At 44.4% G+C, this 16,501-nt stretch overlaps 1 protein-coding gene across 1 annotated transcript in view; it reads left to right on the top strand.

The window, feature by feature from the left end:
• The window catches only part of CELSR1 (cadherin EGF LAG seven-pass G-type receptor 1), a 175,462-nt gene that overhangs the window by 4,283 nt on the left and 154,678 nt on the right, over positions 1–16,501 (top strand). The gene's annotated exons all lie outside the window — the stretch shown is intronic.

Below are 16,501 nucleotides of genomic sequence, written 5' to 3'. Positions count from 1 at the left end.
TCGGTATTGTCCAGTATATACTGCTTTATGAGCACGTGTATGCTCTTACGATATTATTCTTTTTCTGCTCTGTTGCTTGTTTATCATGGAATTACTTTTTATGCCTCTAATTGTGGCATCAATCATGCAATGAGTAATTTCCTCTGCAGGTGCCACTCTATAAAGTTTACTGTGGACCTGATCCCATACTTCTGTTGACTTTCAGACGTTTAAGCAGATACATTCCTTGCCACCTCTCTCTGCAACCTAAAGCTAATATTTGTATTCTTTCTGAAAAAAATAGCTGAAAGTACTAGGTACATAAAATGACGCTTTGGGAGATGCTTCATTTCAGATGATTGTATTAAAAAATTAATAATCAAACTGTGGCGTAATCCTGGCAGCACTTGTTCAAGTAGTCATGGCGTGCAGCGGGGCCTCAGGGGAGCAAGCCGTGCTCTCCCTTGTGTTCGCAGGCTTGAGGTCCTTTTTGCTTCAGGAAAATGAAAGTGATATAACTGAACTGATTTAATTTACTGTGGTGTCACCTGACAAGCCACTCCCGTTTCTTCCAAAATGCTGGGGGGCACCTAATGTGGTAAGGTAGCTCATAAATGCCGTTTCCATGTCCTGTAAGGACTTGCAGAAAAAACAGACAGTTGGCTTGTGACCTTAAAGAAAAACATTCGGATTAAGGTGCAGGTGATTGCGTGGTCATTGTCTGTCTGAACCAGTAGCTCTTTATCTAGTAGCAGAAGATAAGAACTCGACTTGGAGCAAGAAGCTTGGACTTGGAACAGATGTTTCGGTAGACTAGATGAGGAGAGTGTTCAGAACAGAAAAATAGATGACATGAACTATTCCTTTCTCAATCTAATGATTTACTCAGTTTAAGTGGATGAAGTCTCAGGTAGGAATGAAGACCTCTGTTTTCTTAAGTAACAGGAGCTTGATCATTCAAGCATCGTTTTCATGTTTGGTGAAGGTGTGAACTTTGAAACTCTGCTGTGATGTTGATCAAAACTGGCTGTCCGCTGCACATCTGGAGATATTTGAAAGATTAAAGCTTTTTATGGGTAGGATTTTAAAATAATTTTGACAAGCACTGAACTCCATTTGACATTAATTTGGAGAAGTTCGCTGTTTGGAAATTGAAAGGACAGAGTCTGGCAGTGTGTGATCCTGTCCAGGAAAGTCTCACCTGCCTGCTTTCTATGGTTTATCTGATGCAATCTTTAAAAAAAAAAAAGAGAAGCAGCTCAGACAGAAGTACTCCAACAGGGTTATCTCTAAGTGTTGCAAAATACCTGCAAATCATCTGCTAAAATGACCTGCCAGTTAACTGAAAAACGTGTCTATGGAGTAGCCATTAACCTCTCAACCCAGACAAACACAAAGTCCTTCCCTACTCACAGCTGCTCATAGGTCAGGGAAGGATTGGAGCTCTTTAGGAACTTGGGGAATTTGATCTATATAGGAGTCGGAAGTAACACTGCTGCTATAAAAATCTTATTTCCACCTAGCGATGTGTTGCGCTGTGGAGGCATGGGAGTGTATGTATGTTAGTGAGGAGCCGCGCTACTCGATTAAATTAGTTTGGGACTTTGATACTTGGCTAAACCCAGCGTTTTTTTCATTTGATTTGGGGATTATTTAAATAAGCATGGTAATTTTGGCCTTCTGCATATACACAAAGCCTTAAGAATCACTAAAACCAAGCAAACGAAGAGAATAGACTTCGTAAAACCTGAGAACAGCACGCTCAGCATTTAAAACTTACCTTAACCGTGTAAACATCTTCAGAAACATAATCAGAAGCTACGTGGGACGGTGGGCAGCCCTGGGCAGGCTCGGCCCATGCGTGGCTCTGCCTCCGCCCTGGTGCCGCGGTACCTGCTCGGCTGTGCCCCCGCAGCTGGTCGGGACCCGGCCCACCCGAAGGGGGAAGAGTGTGGGTGGTGTGGGTATGAGCATTTTGCTTTGGATGGGGGGGGAGCTTTTGAAGTCGGTCTCTTTTGAAGTGGATCTCTCTGGGTGCCTTTCTGCCCATGCCTGTTGCATGGCGCCGTCTGAGTGAGCAAACCGGACCCCTTTTGAATGAAACTAATCCAGATGTTCTCCAGGGGTGCCCCAAGGGGTCCCTTAAAAAGACACATTTTCCTTTTTCCATTGTACCTTCAAGGCTTTCCTACAGAAAAGCAGAGCTTGGCTTTGTATTCCCGTGCCTGCACATAGCATTGTTAGGTTTACGTTGTTTTAACAACTGGGGTGTAGTCTGGACCCTGCTGAAATCCTGCCTTTGCTTTCCAGGGGGGCCGGATTTTACTCTGGGCTTCTGAAACAGGTGGTCACGAGTCGATCAGTCTGTGATTTCTTAGTGTTATTAATAAATATATGGCTTAAATTCACAGGGTCATTAAAAAGTCAGTTTTTGTCCACAGTGATGTTCACAATCAAATCACATTGGGATTGATCTGGTAAAAAAACGGGTTAAACATTGCTCAAGTCACATTGCATTTGCCCATGTTAAACATTATACTGCGGTGTCCGCTGGTGCTGGCGGGGAAGGCTGGTGCTAGCCTCAACCTTGCACAAATGTTGCACAGGTTTGCTTAGGTATCGCATTGCAAACGCTGCTGGCACCTGCTTGGCTGTGCTGCCACAAGCAGTCCCACTTATCATCAATGCCAGCTCGCTGGGATACAATAGATGTGTGCGCAGACTCCTCTGGGAACCCAGCCTACTTCACCAGTGCAGACAAAACCCAACCTGACTGTATGCTACAGCTTTCGAGTGGTCCACCTAAATGTAAAGTATCATGGTATAACATACAATTTTGGGAGGGTAGTGCTCCTCAGGAGAGCTGGTTTCAGCAGTGAGGGATAGACACCCAAGCATTTTTGAGGGCATGCAAGCTCAAGTATCGCCTTTTACATTTCTTTGGCTTTTAATGTCTAGTGGCATTTAGTGAGGTTACTGACTATCAGCAAATACAAATTAAGATAGAACTCGTTTGTGCTGCAGTAAACTTGGGATTTTTACTCAAGCCTTGTTAAAGGATCTTCATTATTATTGTAATTTAAAAGTCATTATGCTAACGATCCTGATCTCCAGCTCTGTGCCTTCTCCATACAAATGTAACAGAAGATGGAATACTTTGGTTTAGCCCTTCTAATAAAGAGGTAAGGCCACAGCAGTGCCTAGGGTACAAGGCATTGGGGGGGGTGGGTATTTGTGTGTGTGAAGAAGATTTGAGATTAAAGGGAAAAGAGAAGCTCGAGGGAAAAGGCGTCTCTGTAAGCGCAGGGGCACCTTTGGGCACGGAGGGCAAGCGCAGGGCGACCATTCGGGATGCGGGCCGGGCGTCTCAGCAGCATCGGGGTGCGCCCTGCCCTCCTGCCCCTGCCTTTGGGGAGCAGGGCGGATGGGGCTGCTGGGGCCTTGTGAGTTTTGGGGGGCAGAACCACAGGGCAGCCAGTTCTTTTAGGGGTGATGCTTCTGGCTGCCTGTGAGGACTTGCTTTCAGGATCATCGAGGGGCAGTTGGCACCCGAACTGCTCTCCATGGACCTCTCTCCAGGGAAACACATTCCCGCACACGGCTGCGGCGGGATCCCTGTGGGTTATACAATTAGGAGATGATGGAAGCAGACGGACGGAGGCTCCTCTCTCCCTCCCTCCGGGTGGAAGGAGGTGTGTCGGTGTGTCACGTGGTTGCAGGGCTTTTGCACGCTCCTGTTCCCAGTGACTTTGGGCGCTTGCACTTCGCGCGTGCATCCTGCGCTAAGGGGAGAGAAAGCAGCAGCTCGAAGGCTGCAAAGACCAGGGAGGCAATGATGAGGGACCTTGTTTGGAAAGATGGTGTGATACTGCGAGCTGTCAGATTGCAGCCCGCGTTGTTACTTGGTGTATTAAGTGGAGCTGAAGTGAAGGATGAATGGTCAGTAGCAGTAGTTTTGAACACTGATGTTTATTTTCCTAAAAGACAAAAGCAAGAATAGTGCCCGTCATTTTAAAGTTAGGGTAGCTTCTGGATCTGCTGTGGCTACCTAAATCCTTTATTGTGTCCATTTAGGTTTTATATTATATTCTTTTCTGTAGGTGAGATGCATTTTAGATGTGCGTCTCTCCAGCCTGCAGGAATTTGACTTTCCCTCTTCAGCTGTATGATCTGTTCCAGCCGATAAAAAGCTGCAGCTGCCTTGTTGCTTTTGTACGTGCTTCCTTCCACTTCATCCCTGGGTTTCATAGGAGTGGTGTATTTTTGTTTCAAAAGACAGGAAAATGTCTGTGGCTAGGAGAGGAAAATATTTAGTGGGAGGCTGACTGACAAAATAACTTTTTACTGAGATAAAAGCTATCTTCTGCATGGAAATAAATAAAATAGGGAGTTATCTGCAGCTCAAGCTACTGTAAATAAGCAATTTCTTTGCTAAAATGGTTATTCCCAGTAATAAAAAAAGAAATGTTTACCACAGCACACTTTAGAAAGTAAACGAGATGTTTTATCTCAGATAAAAGCTATTTTGTCAGTCAGCTTCTTTCAAAAAATGCCACTGTGCAGTGTAGCTGTCACTAAAAATGTTTGTTTCTCCCTGTTTCTGTCTGTGTGCAGTGCAGGCTGTATATTCCCATTTTTTTGTTACACAGTTTTCAGCAAGATATTTCTACCTTAGTATGTCTTGGTGGTTGAAGCATACAGAGATGGCACTTAACCTCATCCCACAAAGTGAAACTTTGAATGATAAATACTAGAGGTCACAGTCGGTTCCTGGAGGAAAAAAAAATAGTGTGTATCAAAGCCCTACATAAACCCCAACTCAGCAGTGCTGTTTAAAAACCCAAGCGTGTGTTTGTATTTGCAGCATCTTCTTGTTAAGATTTCTGTACAAGCCGTTGGGTTGCCTTGATTGAGAGGGTATGAGAAATGCCTTATTGAGCTTGCAGGGGGTTTTGGCTGGTTTTGTGCACACTTCGCTCAGTGTACCGATAATTTTATTTTATTTTTTTATTGCCTAAATATTGATGCTTTTCTCAGTGATTTCTGGCAAAGAGGGAGACTTTAGGATAACAAGGAGAAGGTGTAAAAAGAATGAGACTGAAGATGTGAGAGGGAGAAAGATCTACTAGGCTTTACTTGATAACCAAATCCCAAGGGATAGAAATTAAATTTAGAGAAGTATGATGGTGGGATTGCCTGGAAAACTTTTTTCCCCTGTTTTCAAATTATTTGCAAATGAGAAGACAGTTGTAATAACCATTTTTAAATTGGATTAGTAATTGTTTTATATTTTTTGATTACTTTTTATGCTTCAGGGTGTATTAATGAATTGGTTTCCTTGGTGTATTGTCTTGCTGTGATTTGCTTCCTTCTTAGAAGTCACCGAAGTGCTCTTACTTCTGACTTGCACTTGTGGGTTGGGAAGAATTCTCTTTTGTTCTGTTGTTCTGGTCGCACGTTTCCTTGCAGTTCAGAATTGGTTTAGGCTAGGGTTGTGGAGCCTGCTGCAAGCTGCCAAATACAGAATAAACATGAAATTGTTGCCAAGGCTAATGACAAAAGAAGCCTTTGTTTAGAATACAGGAACAGTTTTCTAGGTTTGGATGTTAGGATGATAGTAAACCTGCAGTAGAATTAGTGGTGGGGAAAGTAGGTGATGTGAAGCAGTGGGATTTTGTACTTCATTATCTCCAACATCCAAGCACTACCTGAGGAAGTGGCTGGCTCCTGATAACGTGTATTATTTTACATTTGCTCATTGAATGGTCCATTTTCCTTCAGTGTATATACTTAGTATCTTGAAACTCCCTTTCATTCTTGACTCCCATCTTTGAGCTGAATGGATTTTCTCAGACATCCCATGACTGAGGAAAGTAATTGCTGGGTTTTAAAGTATGACATTAGGTGAAGGTAGGTAGCGTACTCACCACTCTTCTGGTAGGGGTCTTACTGGTGGGACCCTTAATGGATGCTTGGATGGGAACCCAGGCATCCTCACATTTCCACCAGTCTGGTCAGAGCGTGGCCCTGGTGTCTCCCAGCATCTTCAAGGGAGGGTTGAGGAGACTCATCCGTGGTCTCCTGCCCACTCCTCAGGGTGTGCTGCAGGTCTGCCAGACACCCCTGCAGCTGACGGGTTGTCTCCGGCGTCTTGGCTGGCTGGGTGCTCAGGGTTCATGCGTTCAGGGGCATGTGATAGCACGCAACATCTATGACGGTGTTTACAGTTCAGCCAGATGTGTAGCTGCTGCATACGTTGGCATAGCTGAGCTCGCTTTCATCTGGTTATTCTGGGTACAGGCAGCGATGACTGCACAGTAGCATGGCTTCGGCTTGCAATTTCACTGGGCCCCTCGATTCCCTTGTGGGTCAGGTGAGACTGATATAAAGATTGTGGGAACGTGTCTCCTCTGAAGTTGGGAGCAGAATTACTTTCTGGGCAGGAAACAAGGAAACGTGAAGTAGAAACCTCTTCTAAACCTACATGCTACAAATTCCTTTTCAATATTTAGCAGCGTAGGCAACTCTACCTGTAACGCTCATGCATGGAAGATGAGTAAGGGGAGGATCAAGTGTCAGACACATGATCTGCGCTCTCCATGCCTTCTCCCTCTCTTTTTTAAGACCTCAGGATTTTGAGAGCCAGTTAGTGGGGACAGACTCACTACGTTTGAGTGCTTGAGGTAACACAACTTATCTGCTGACCTCAGTATTGCTTAATTTGCAGGATTTGGGCAACTGTCTCTCTTGGCTTCCTTTGGCGTACTGACTTGTATTTCCAAAAACATCTATGGAGAGTCTCTAGGAAATGTAGGAGGGTTAGAAGAGCTGAAGATATTCAGATCAGATCTACTGATGCTTTTTGGCAGTCTTCCATGTTATAGTCTTTCTGTCCTGGTTTCTGTGGGAACGATGATGTTTTTTAGGTAAAATAGTACTCTAGCTTCTCTTGACATCGACTTTGCCATTTAAGAAACAAGTACAGCAGTGCTGCCTTTTATGAATGATAGACTTTTCTTGTTATCTGCTCCTTTTTTAAGACTATTTGGCCAAAAGATTGCGTAAATCAGAGTACAGAACGAGCTGATGATGGGCTCAGTTCTTCAAAGCCGTGTTCACAGTAGTGGTCCACTTGAAAGAAAGAACATCTGAGCCCTGATTAAATTCAGTTTTGCCACTTTGTGTTCCTGTGACAAGTGACAGTTTTATTATTCCCCCACCCCAGTGCAACTCTTTTTCCAATGTTGAAAAACACTGAACTATTTATAGATGTAACACAAGTTTCCAAAAGGGGCAGGATGTAATCTTCATGGAAAATTTTGAAATCTGCCGTTGAGCGATCTCTTGTTTGTTTGGCAAGGATTTGCCTAACACCTTTTTTTGTAAGACCCGGGTGCATACACTTCAGTTGAGATTTCATTGCAATGTGTTGATTTTGTTGGATTGAAACAGCGTAATCAAAGGCACAGCTTGGCTCTTACAGAAAGATTTGTATCACCTACCGTGATCTGCCCAAGAAATCAGGTATCTCTGCAAAGGTGGTCATGTAGGTTGCAGCCATGATTGGTTGATAGGCAGGAGGGCAGCTGGCTGGAGATGCCCATCTCACCCCACTGATTAAAGAGGGAACATAAATTACAGACTTGGGCTAGGTGGCTAAAGTTCAGTGGGATGAACCCACCCTGAATGTGTGTGCCAGGACAGAAGGGTTTGTTTTCTTTTGTAGCGATGATTGTACTTATTTCTGTTACAGCAAACTACCTGTAGTAACAGGCTTAGCAGACTAGATGGAAAGGATGGGGGAGGCTATAATCTGCAGACAGGAAAATGTTTTGTCATGAATAATGTTAGGAGAGACTTCAAATATTGTCAAGAGTTTGAGTGAATGAGGGGGGAAAGTATGCTTTTATGGGGATTTGGCATTCAACAAAGAAATAAAATTTTAAAATCCTTCAGAAAGATGATGTTTGCACTTGAAAAAAAAGCAATTGGACAGAAAAGTGGGATTTGCTGGAGAGAAAGGAAAACTTGGGCTTTGTTTCAACAAGTCGTTAATGCTGCTAAGCTGTAACCACCTTCATATTTATTCCAGTATTTACACTTGACAAGCACAAAAAAAGCAAATAAATGAAACGGTAAACCTGTAATAAATCCTCAGGGGACCACATAATAAACATAGACATGTTACACTTATCAAATACAAAGGAAAGTAATCTGTTTTCAACACCATTGTCGAATGTGTGATAGATGCTACATTCCATCAGGTCTCCAGCACTTTTGGAAATGATGCATCTGGTCAAAATATTTCAGTGCTTTCTGAAGGGAGAAGGAGAGGCCATCATCAACAACCGTTGTCAACATGCCATCTCCTGCCTGCTGTGGAATCTGTGGGCTAGGTCCAGTTTCAGGGAGAAGCAAAAGCACCTGGACCCCACCAAAAGGGGCGAAGCAGGGACTATATTATCAGATTTGAGTTTCACAGACATGATGGCCAGCACCTAGCAGTCTGTCTTTGCTGTTAAATCCCAACGGGCTCTTAGGTTTGGAAGCAGATGTACTCAAGATGATTCTCTGTAGCTGCCATGCCACTGGAGCACACATCGTGGGTGCAAAGAGCTGCTGAATCGGTTGGGTTTGCTCTTTCCTTTCACAAGCTCCACATCAGACTCCTTGACCCTATTCAAAACTGATGTTCCCAAGTCATTGAGTTTATTGGATTGAAGTGTCATAGCACTTTTGGACTTTTCAGGAACCAGCCCAGCCCAGCCTCTCATTTATTTGTGTGCTTGCAGTCATGTTCATGCTGGGTCTGATTCTGAAGGAGACCCTTTAACATTCAAGCTGTGATTTTTATTTTTCAAATGTATTTATTTATTTAGCTGTCTGAATTTCGTTTAAATCATGTAAAAGCTATCCGACACTAGTGCATTGCTTGTTTTGGCAGCACGTGATTGCCAGCCACCAGCCACTGCAGGCGCAGCTCAGCATGGCTAGGAAGAGGCAGTTGACACCTTTCGCAGCTTAGGTCCAGTAGAGGAGTTATACCTAACCATCAAATGCCACAGCGCCTCACTTTTAGGCGCCCGTTCCCTGCAGCGGTATCCAGTTTTAGGCAGTTAAGTGTCCTATAAAGTGGGAGTACTTGAAATACCATCCCACTACAGCTTGCGCACTTCACTCAGCGTAGCGATCAGGACACTTAGCGAGGGCAGAGATGGGCTGGGCTCCAGCCCTTGATCTCAAAGCTCTTACTGTGCTATACATTAAAGAGGAGCCGAATAAGGTACAGAAGCTGTTGTGGGACTCACATTTCCCATCTCTTAGGTAAGTGCCATAAGCTACAGGGTCATGCTCATACTTGCAGGGCGCCGGAGAGGAGGCTTTCTGGCTCACATTCGTGTATGTGGGCACCTCCGCTTCAGTTGAGCAGCAGTGTGGGCAGTCTGGCTTTGACCCTCAGCTGCCGGATTTTGTTTAGGCCATAATAAAAGCTGGATCATGAACCATTCAGGCCACGTCAGGACTAGGTCAGTTCTGTCTGTAGCCAGGGACTTGGCTCTTCCCACCTGGGAACTCAAAGGCAGAATAAACAAGAACCCCAGGGCTTTCCAGGGAGTACTTTCCTATTGATCAGAGCTGATTTTTTGTCTTCTGGCTTTAACTATTTGTAAATGTATTTTGCTTTTATGTGGAGCAGCCCCAAGATGAGCTGAAGGGTCAGTTATGGAAGGATTCACAGGCTCAGACTTAAATTACGCTGCTAAATATCCAGAGTTCGTCCCGTCTTCACCTACTGTTTAATCCTCTTTCTCACTGCAGTTTGCCATGATGATAGACTTGCTAGTAATTATCAACATGTTGCCGCTTGTCGCTTGGATCCTGTGGCTTTTCCCGCAATGTGCTCGTTGACGCTACAACTAGCTGACATTGTCCTGACACATACGGTAAAGGTCTCTTGGCAGCAATGACTGGATTGAACTATCCTGTCGGTTGACTCGGTTTCCCTTCTCACAGGGTGTATTTCTGCTGTTGGCCTCCTTTTATTGGCACAGTGTAATTTAGCAATGTATGCTCTGCATTATGAGCTCTCCATCTGGCAGATAATTGCCTACTAATTTAAATCCCATCTTAACTTCAGTTTCTCGAGATCATGAAACCTGCTGGTGCCTTCTGGTTGGTTTTGCAGGCTGTTTGCAAAAGGATTCGCTATGACCTAAAGTAATGTGGGCAGATATCTGTGAGTTTTTTTGAATGTTAGGTAACACAGGTTAACTTTTAGGTCCCCTTTACTAAGCTACACAACATTATTCTGCATTGAGTTTGGCAATCTAACGCTTGTGTTTGTTGACCAAGCTGCTGACAGCAGGCGCTGGTTGTTTGCACTGGTTATGCAAAGTGGTAACCCTGGCTACATTTTAGGACCTGGTGGATGTTGAAAGCTTGTTACACAAAACACGCTGGTGTTCCTCTTTCCTTCTTGCTTATCTTCTTCTCCCCTCTGCCTTTGCATTCATTGGATCTGTTCGCCATGTGCTGTTTTGCAGCGAGGTGCCGCGTCTGTGGAGTTTGCCTGCTGCAAGTTTGTACAGGGCTGTGCACAGCGGAGACCTTGCAGGGACTGCTTTTGTAATATCTGCTGTAAATAATTAGGATAACCACCAGACATCGACTGATCAACATCCCTGTGAGATAGCCAGATACAGACAGCAGTGCTGGGGACCGCCCCAGGTGTGTCCGGCAGGCACTGGGAGCCGGCTGGCACCTGCCCACCAGGCATGGTGCTTGCCAGTGGTGTGGTGGCATCCTTTCTGACAGCCTTCCCTCTTGCCTTTGGGGAGGCAGGGCAGGTTTCTCATCCATCCCTCGCCCTCTTCTGACCACTGTGCTGTTACTTGCTATTAGGTGGGTTCACTGGCCCAAGGCAAGGGGCAGGGTCTGTCCCTTCCAGGGATGCCCCATGAGATGCCCCCAGTGAACCGGTGACAGCCGGTTCATCACCCATGCAGCCCTCATACTTCCAGTGGCTGTTGTGGGGTTGTGACCTCAGTGGTGCTGGCTGTCAGGTGCAGCTTCCAGAGGTTTTGCAGCCGCAATCCTTTGGCCCTGTCCTTACACAGTGTCTCAGGGGCCATGGCATGAGGTGATGATGGTCCCACAGAGGTTTTGCTGCCTGGCACGGGCAGTTGCAGGATGGCTGTGGCCAGCCCCAGGTTGCGGGGCACAGTGCACACTGAGTATTGGTGCTTGTTGTCTCTGCAGTCCATGGGAGCAATACCTGTACCCATGAACTGGAATTTGGCCCAGTTTGGGTATAAATGGTGACTTTGTTTTTTTTCCTATCCCTTGTGAGAAGTTGCAGTCGCCTTTACTGACTGGTTCCTTCATGGCCCCCTTATGGCTCAGCTAATAACGGTGTCTGGGTCTTTATTCAGCGATAAGAAGCTTTAAACTAAGACATTCGTATTTACTACCAACAGCATTGATGGACATGACCGATTAATGGCAATAAACTCAGGTGAGACCTGAGAGATGAGGATTTTTTTTATATTGTATGCAGTGAACTTGTTTGTTTTGTATGAATGAATTTTACGAACTTTTGTACGATCTGCTTTTAAAATATATCCCTTGCCAAATGGTTGGGGATTTCTTAAGCTGAGATGACTGATTCATTCCTTGGCTCAGCCAACGTACATCAGTCTACACCGAAGCTGAGGTGCTGAGATGATCAGATAAAATTACCCGAATTCTTCACACCACCGGTGGCAGTTGAGCATCCATCCCTTTTTTTTCCTGGGGGAACGTCCTCCAGGAGAGGCTGTTTGCATGCTCTGAGGTGGTGTCAGTGACTCCCTGGGTTTTTGCTCTGCTTCTCCTTGATCAGACTTTAGCTCTCAAAAGATCCAATTGCTCTTTTCAAGGCCTAAAGGGAAAGTAAAGTGACAACTTTGATGGCCAATTTGAAAGCTTTCTTAGAACGGAAAGTGTCCCATGGGGTAAACAACTTTAGTCACACTCCACACATCCCATTCTGATCATGTAGGATGGTATTTTACTGGCTTAGTGCTGCGTAAAGTTGGGATATTGTGTGTTTTCAAGTATTTAAATGAACTTATATAAATGACTAATGATAAGAAAAGATGAATTAAATTTTATTCCTGTGCTGAAACTGAACTTTAAAGAAATCATTCTGAGATTTCAGCAGTTGTGAAATTTGCAGTGTTGTTCATTGCACTGTAGAGCCTTTGTGCTTACTGCTGTAGTCATATTACACGACATTGCCTAATCCCAGCAAAGAGTATTCTTGGCTCATTCAGCAGGTAAGGCTCCCTCAGGGTCACTGAATCCCTCCATGTACTCAGCAGAGAGCTCAGCCTAATGATTTTATGGCCATGCATCTGCGTTTGCATTTCCAGTGCCTTTTCCTTTTTGCAGTAGTTTTCCCTTTTACAGTACAGTGCTTATGAAAAGCAGGGCTCTGACTCGTTTTGTAATCAGTGTCATCCCTCCCTGCTTCCCGCTCTGGGCAGTCAGCAGCTAATTTTACAGGTGGTCTGTCCTAGGGATGGGTTTTTTGCTGTTGAACACCCGCTCCATCCTCGTGGTGCGGTGGGAGAGGCCAATGGGTGTAGGCACCTTGCAGAGATGCTCAGGTTCTGGGGCAGGGGCTCGAGCTCGCAGCTGAGAGCTGGTCCTCTAGCACATGAGATGCTGATCCATTAGAGCTTCAGGGTAATTTAATCACTCTTGGAAAGCACAATAGTTAATAATCCCACACTAAGAAACCTCCACTGCTTCAGTTCCTTATTAGACATCTTAATTTCTTTTCCATTTCTGTTCTTAGGCATTTCATAGCATTTAATTTTCTCTACAATGATTTACGAGTCATGAAATCTCTTGGAAGAGTTTAGCCTCTGAGTGATGGTGTTTCAGCACCTCTTGCATTTCCTTCGGTTGGATCATGTGTTGCTGCTTGTTTAGAGGCAATGCTGCTGCTTCCCCAAGGAAAGCTTGTTATCTGGGTGTGATGTGCCAGGACCACGCTGCCCTCTCGTTGGAGACAGGCTCTCCAGCTACTTCAGTGGTATTTAAAGTGCTTATCAAATACTGGGATGGAAAATTATTCCATTTTGGGTGACTTACTTTTCTTTCCAGCCAATGTCTATGTGTATGAGTTGCTTCAGAAAGATGGAAGCAACAGATCAGCTGAAAAATATGTCGGTGCACGGGGCTTCCGCCGCAGGGGTTTGTTAAGTGGGATGGGTTTATTAAAGAAAGTGAGGTATTACATGCTGTTGTACAAAGCACTGTAAATATCTCATCTCTGTACTATTCTCATAGTTCCTTGTCAAGAAAAGTTAATTTATATTGTAAAGAGGACAAGTTGGGGAACAGAGAATTTGTTTCACTGGAGGTATCATTTATGGTAGAAGATTGCATCTTTCATATTGCAAAATGAAAACCAAAGAGGCCTATGATTGCTACCTACCACTCTGAAGTACTTATGGAAAACAAAGCTAAGAGCAGGGCAGTTTAAAGGAAAAAATCTGTAAGTGAACTGACTATCAATAAATTTAGGTGGAATGTTAGAAGGCAGTTTGAAACCTTTAGGGAAGCAAATTTCTGGAACAGCCTCTCTGTGAAGGGATCCAAAGCAGTGTAGCTGGATTTAAGATGAAGCTTGATGAATTAATGAATGCTTGATAGTTTATGAGTAGTATTATGTATATACAACACACTTCCTTGAGAAGCTTCCTTGAATAGAAAATTGAACTTGTTGGTGGGAAAATTATTTCCCGTTCTTTTTTTGCTGCAGAAATTAAACACACATATTAACAAATTGTAAATGCATTAGCCCTTTGAACTGCCTGAGCTTGTGTAAGTTGTTGTGTGTTGATAACAGCATTGCTATCTTCTCCTAAACTTGGTATCAAAAGAAGATAAAGAATCCACAAGGCAGTGTGGTTCGGCAGATAAATGAATGGGGCTGGAAGTTATTCGCAAATGTCACAGGCTGCAAGTTGCAGCAAATCTGAGCCAATCTTGCTTCTGGCTGTTACAGTCCTTCCCTTCCAACACCTGTATGACCTTGTGCTGGGCTGTTTCCATGCACAAAGTTGCTAAAAAGCCAATATGCCATTAAAAAAAACCAAAACAAACTTCTGACTTAGCATGAAGAAACAGCTCAGTCCATCAAACGAGTATCAGAGACAGTGCAAGGGAGGATGAAAGTCGATAAAAAGCCAAACTACCAATAAAAAACAAACAAACAAAAAAAGTTCTGACTTAACGTGAAGAAACAGTTCAATGCAGTATGAGATGAGTGCCAGCACAGAGGAGGAGAGGGACTGTCTCAGCCAGCCCTTAGATTAGCTTAGGGCTGCTGTGCATTTGCAACCAAAGCCTAAAGAAAAATATTCATTTTTGTTGGGTTTTTTTGAGCAGGATTTTTATTACCTTGTGCTGGAACAGTTCAGCATGGTTGGACAGGTACCAGGGATGGTGTAAAAGAGGAGGCAGTAATTAGGTGGGTTTAGGCTCTGCCCTTGGCTTGGTGGGTTCTCTGCTGCTTCTTCTTGGAGGAGATTATATATGTTTTCCTATGCTTGCGTTTTGTTCCTTCTGGAAGGTAGAAAGTCTCTAGAAAGTCCTTTCAACACATAAGAAGGTTATGCTCTCCCTCCCTTAGGCCTGCGTCGCCACATTGACTCAAACTAAGGGGAGAATTTGTTCCAGTGCTCTGTGCGCAATACTCGGCACCTAACCCATGTAGGCAACTGTGTCGGCACTCGCCACTCTCTTCTGTGGGTACAAAACTCCCGACTTTCATTTGTGTGAAGTTGTGTGACCTAGAAGTTCTACAGCTTGAACCTACCACAGATTTTGTGATGCAAAATGCAGCTGCATTGTGCTAACATCAAAACCATAGGAGATTCAGTAAACACGTTTAAAAACACCTGTCTTGGAAACACACAGCGCAAGAAAATATTGTAATAAATGAATGCAAAGATAAACACTGGAATAATTTTAGTTCTTCATTCCCTGTAGATTGCTGCCTTTCTAGGTTTGTTAATAAAAAAATTAACAAATTTTCATTACAAAAGGTAAGAAATTCTCTGGTAGTAAGAATTTTGCATTGATAAAGTGTATTTGAGCTCTGGCTTAGTGCTTTGAATTATCTAGGCACTACTGTAACTGATAAGTGAATGCTGATAACCCTGTTAATATTTCAAGGACTCTTTGCAACTATAGGGGAGCAGTCGGTAACTATCACATTCCTTTGCATTGCAGGACAGGTTTTTTATTTGCTATCTTAATGGTGTTATATACATACAGTTTTTTCGAGCTCTGTTCACCTTGTCTTGCAGCAGCTCCTTGGCAATCAGCCTCATGAACTCTTTAAGATGCTTCTTACTCACAGTGGCTGGGCTCATTGCCTGCCCTTGGTGTGGCTGGGATTTGGATTGCAAATTCCTGATCCGAACAAAGAGGGGGAGTAGAAAAGGCTGGTCTCTGGCCTCTCTCACGCTTTAGGAAACCTTGCTGGCTCATAACGCTGCCTATACTTCAAAAAAAAACAAAAAAACCAACCAACCAACCAAAAAAACCCAACCAAAAAACCCCACCAAATTTCTATCTTTGCAAAGACAGGTGCAGCCCCAGCAGTAGGCACATTGCTAGAGGAGGGGAGAGAGAGGTGGCTCCAAGGAGGCTGCTGGGATTTCATCTTATCTAGAGCTACTTCGAGCCTTGTCCATGCTTGTTCCCTTTTTCTCTTTCCCCCTACTTTGTCTCCTCAGAACTACAGGGCTGGAAATCAATGTTTTTAAAAAAGACAGAGGGTGGGAAAAAAACTGGATGGAGACAAACCGTGTGTGCAGGATGCATCCACACGCGTTCCCTCACTGCGCTTGTCCGCTGCACCCAAAGGCCTTACAATCTGAGAAGCAGCTTGCTGTAATTGCTTTCACGAGACAGTATCAACTGGGTAGGATTTGGCCTGTACTGGCTTGCGTTTGGTGAGGAGCACAGGAGATGAGTCAAACGAAACAGGGTGATTCATCAGAATCGGGCACATGCAATGGTTTGTGTGTATAAAAACGCTCGGAGTTGGGAAATGGGCTGTCATGGTCGTGAAATCATTACCTGCCTTTGGGTTGCTGCTCTTCAGAGCTGCTGAAGACCTGTAAAGTCTGTGTGAGCCACAGTCAGAAAAAGGTTGACTGCTTGGCTGATATCTAATTCCCCGGGGCTCTGGGCAGGGACGCTTACGTTACTGCGAGGCAGCTGCCGAGACTGAGCTTGTGTCCTTGCACCTGGGGTTCCCTTTTGCCGTCTCTATCATCGAAGGGGACCAAAAAAGCTCAAACCACTCGTTTGTGTGGAAACGTGTACAGAGGACTTTGCACAATAGGCAGCACTGGGTTAAGTGGCCTGTAATTATTCATCGGTTTGGTTTAGAAAGTGTGGCAGTTGCTTCCCTGAAGCCAGGCTTGTGTAGCACAATGAGGAAAGCTGCTTTCAT

The sequence above is a fragment of the Nipponia nippon genome, unplaced genomic scaffold (genome assembly GCF_047370975.1).
Source record: "Nipponia nippon isolate SJK-2023a ecotype South Korea unplaced genomic scaffold, ASM4737097v1 scaffold_3, whole genome shotgun sequence".
NCBI classification, from domain to species: Eukaryota; Metazoa; Chordata; class Aves; order Pelecaniformes; family Threskiornithidae; genus Nipponia; species Nipponia nippon.
The sequence above is the reverse complement of the archived record's forward strand: the minus strand, read 5'-3'. Positions and strand labels throughout refer to the sequence as shown.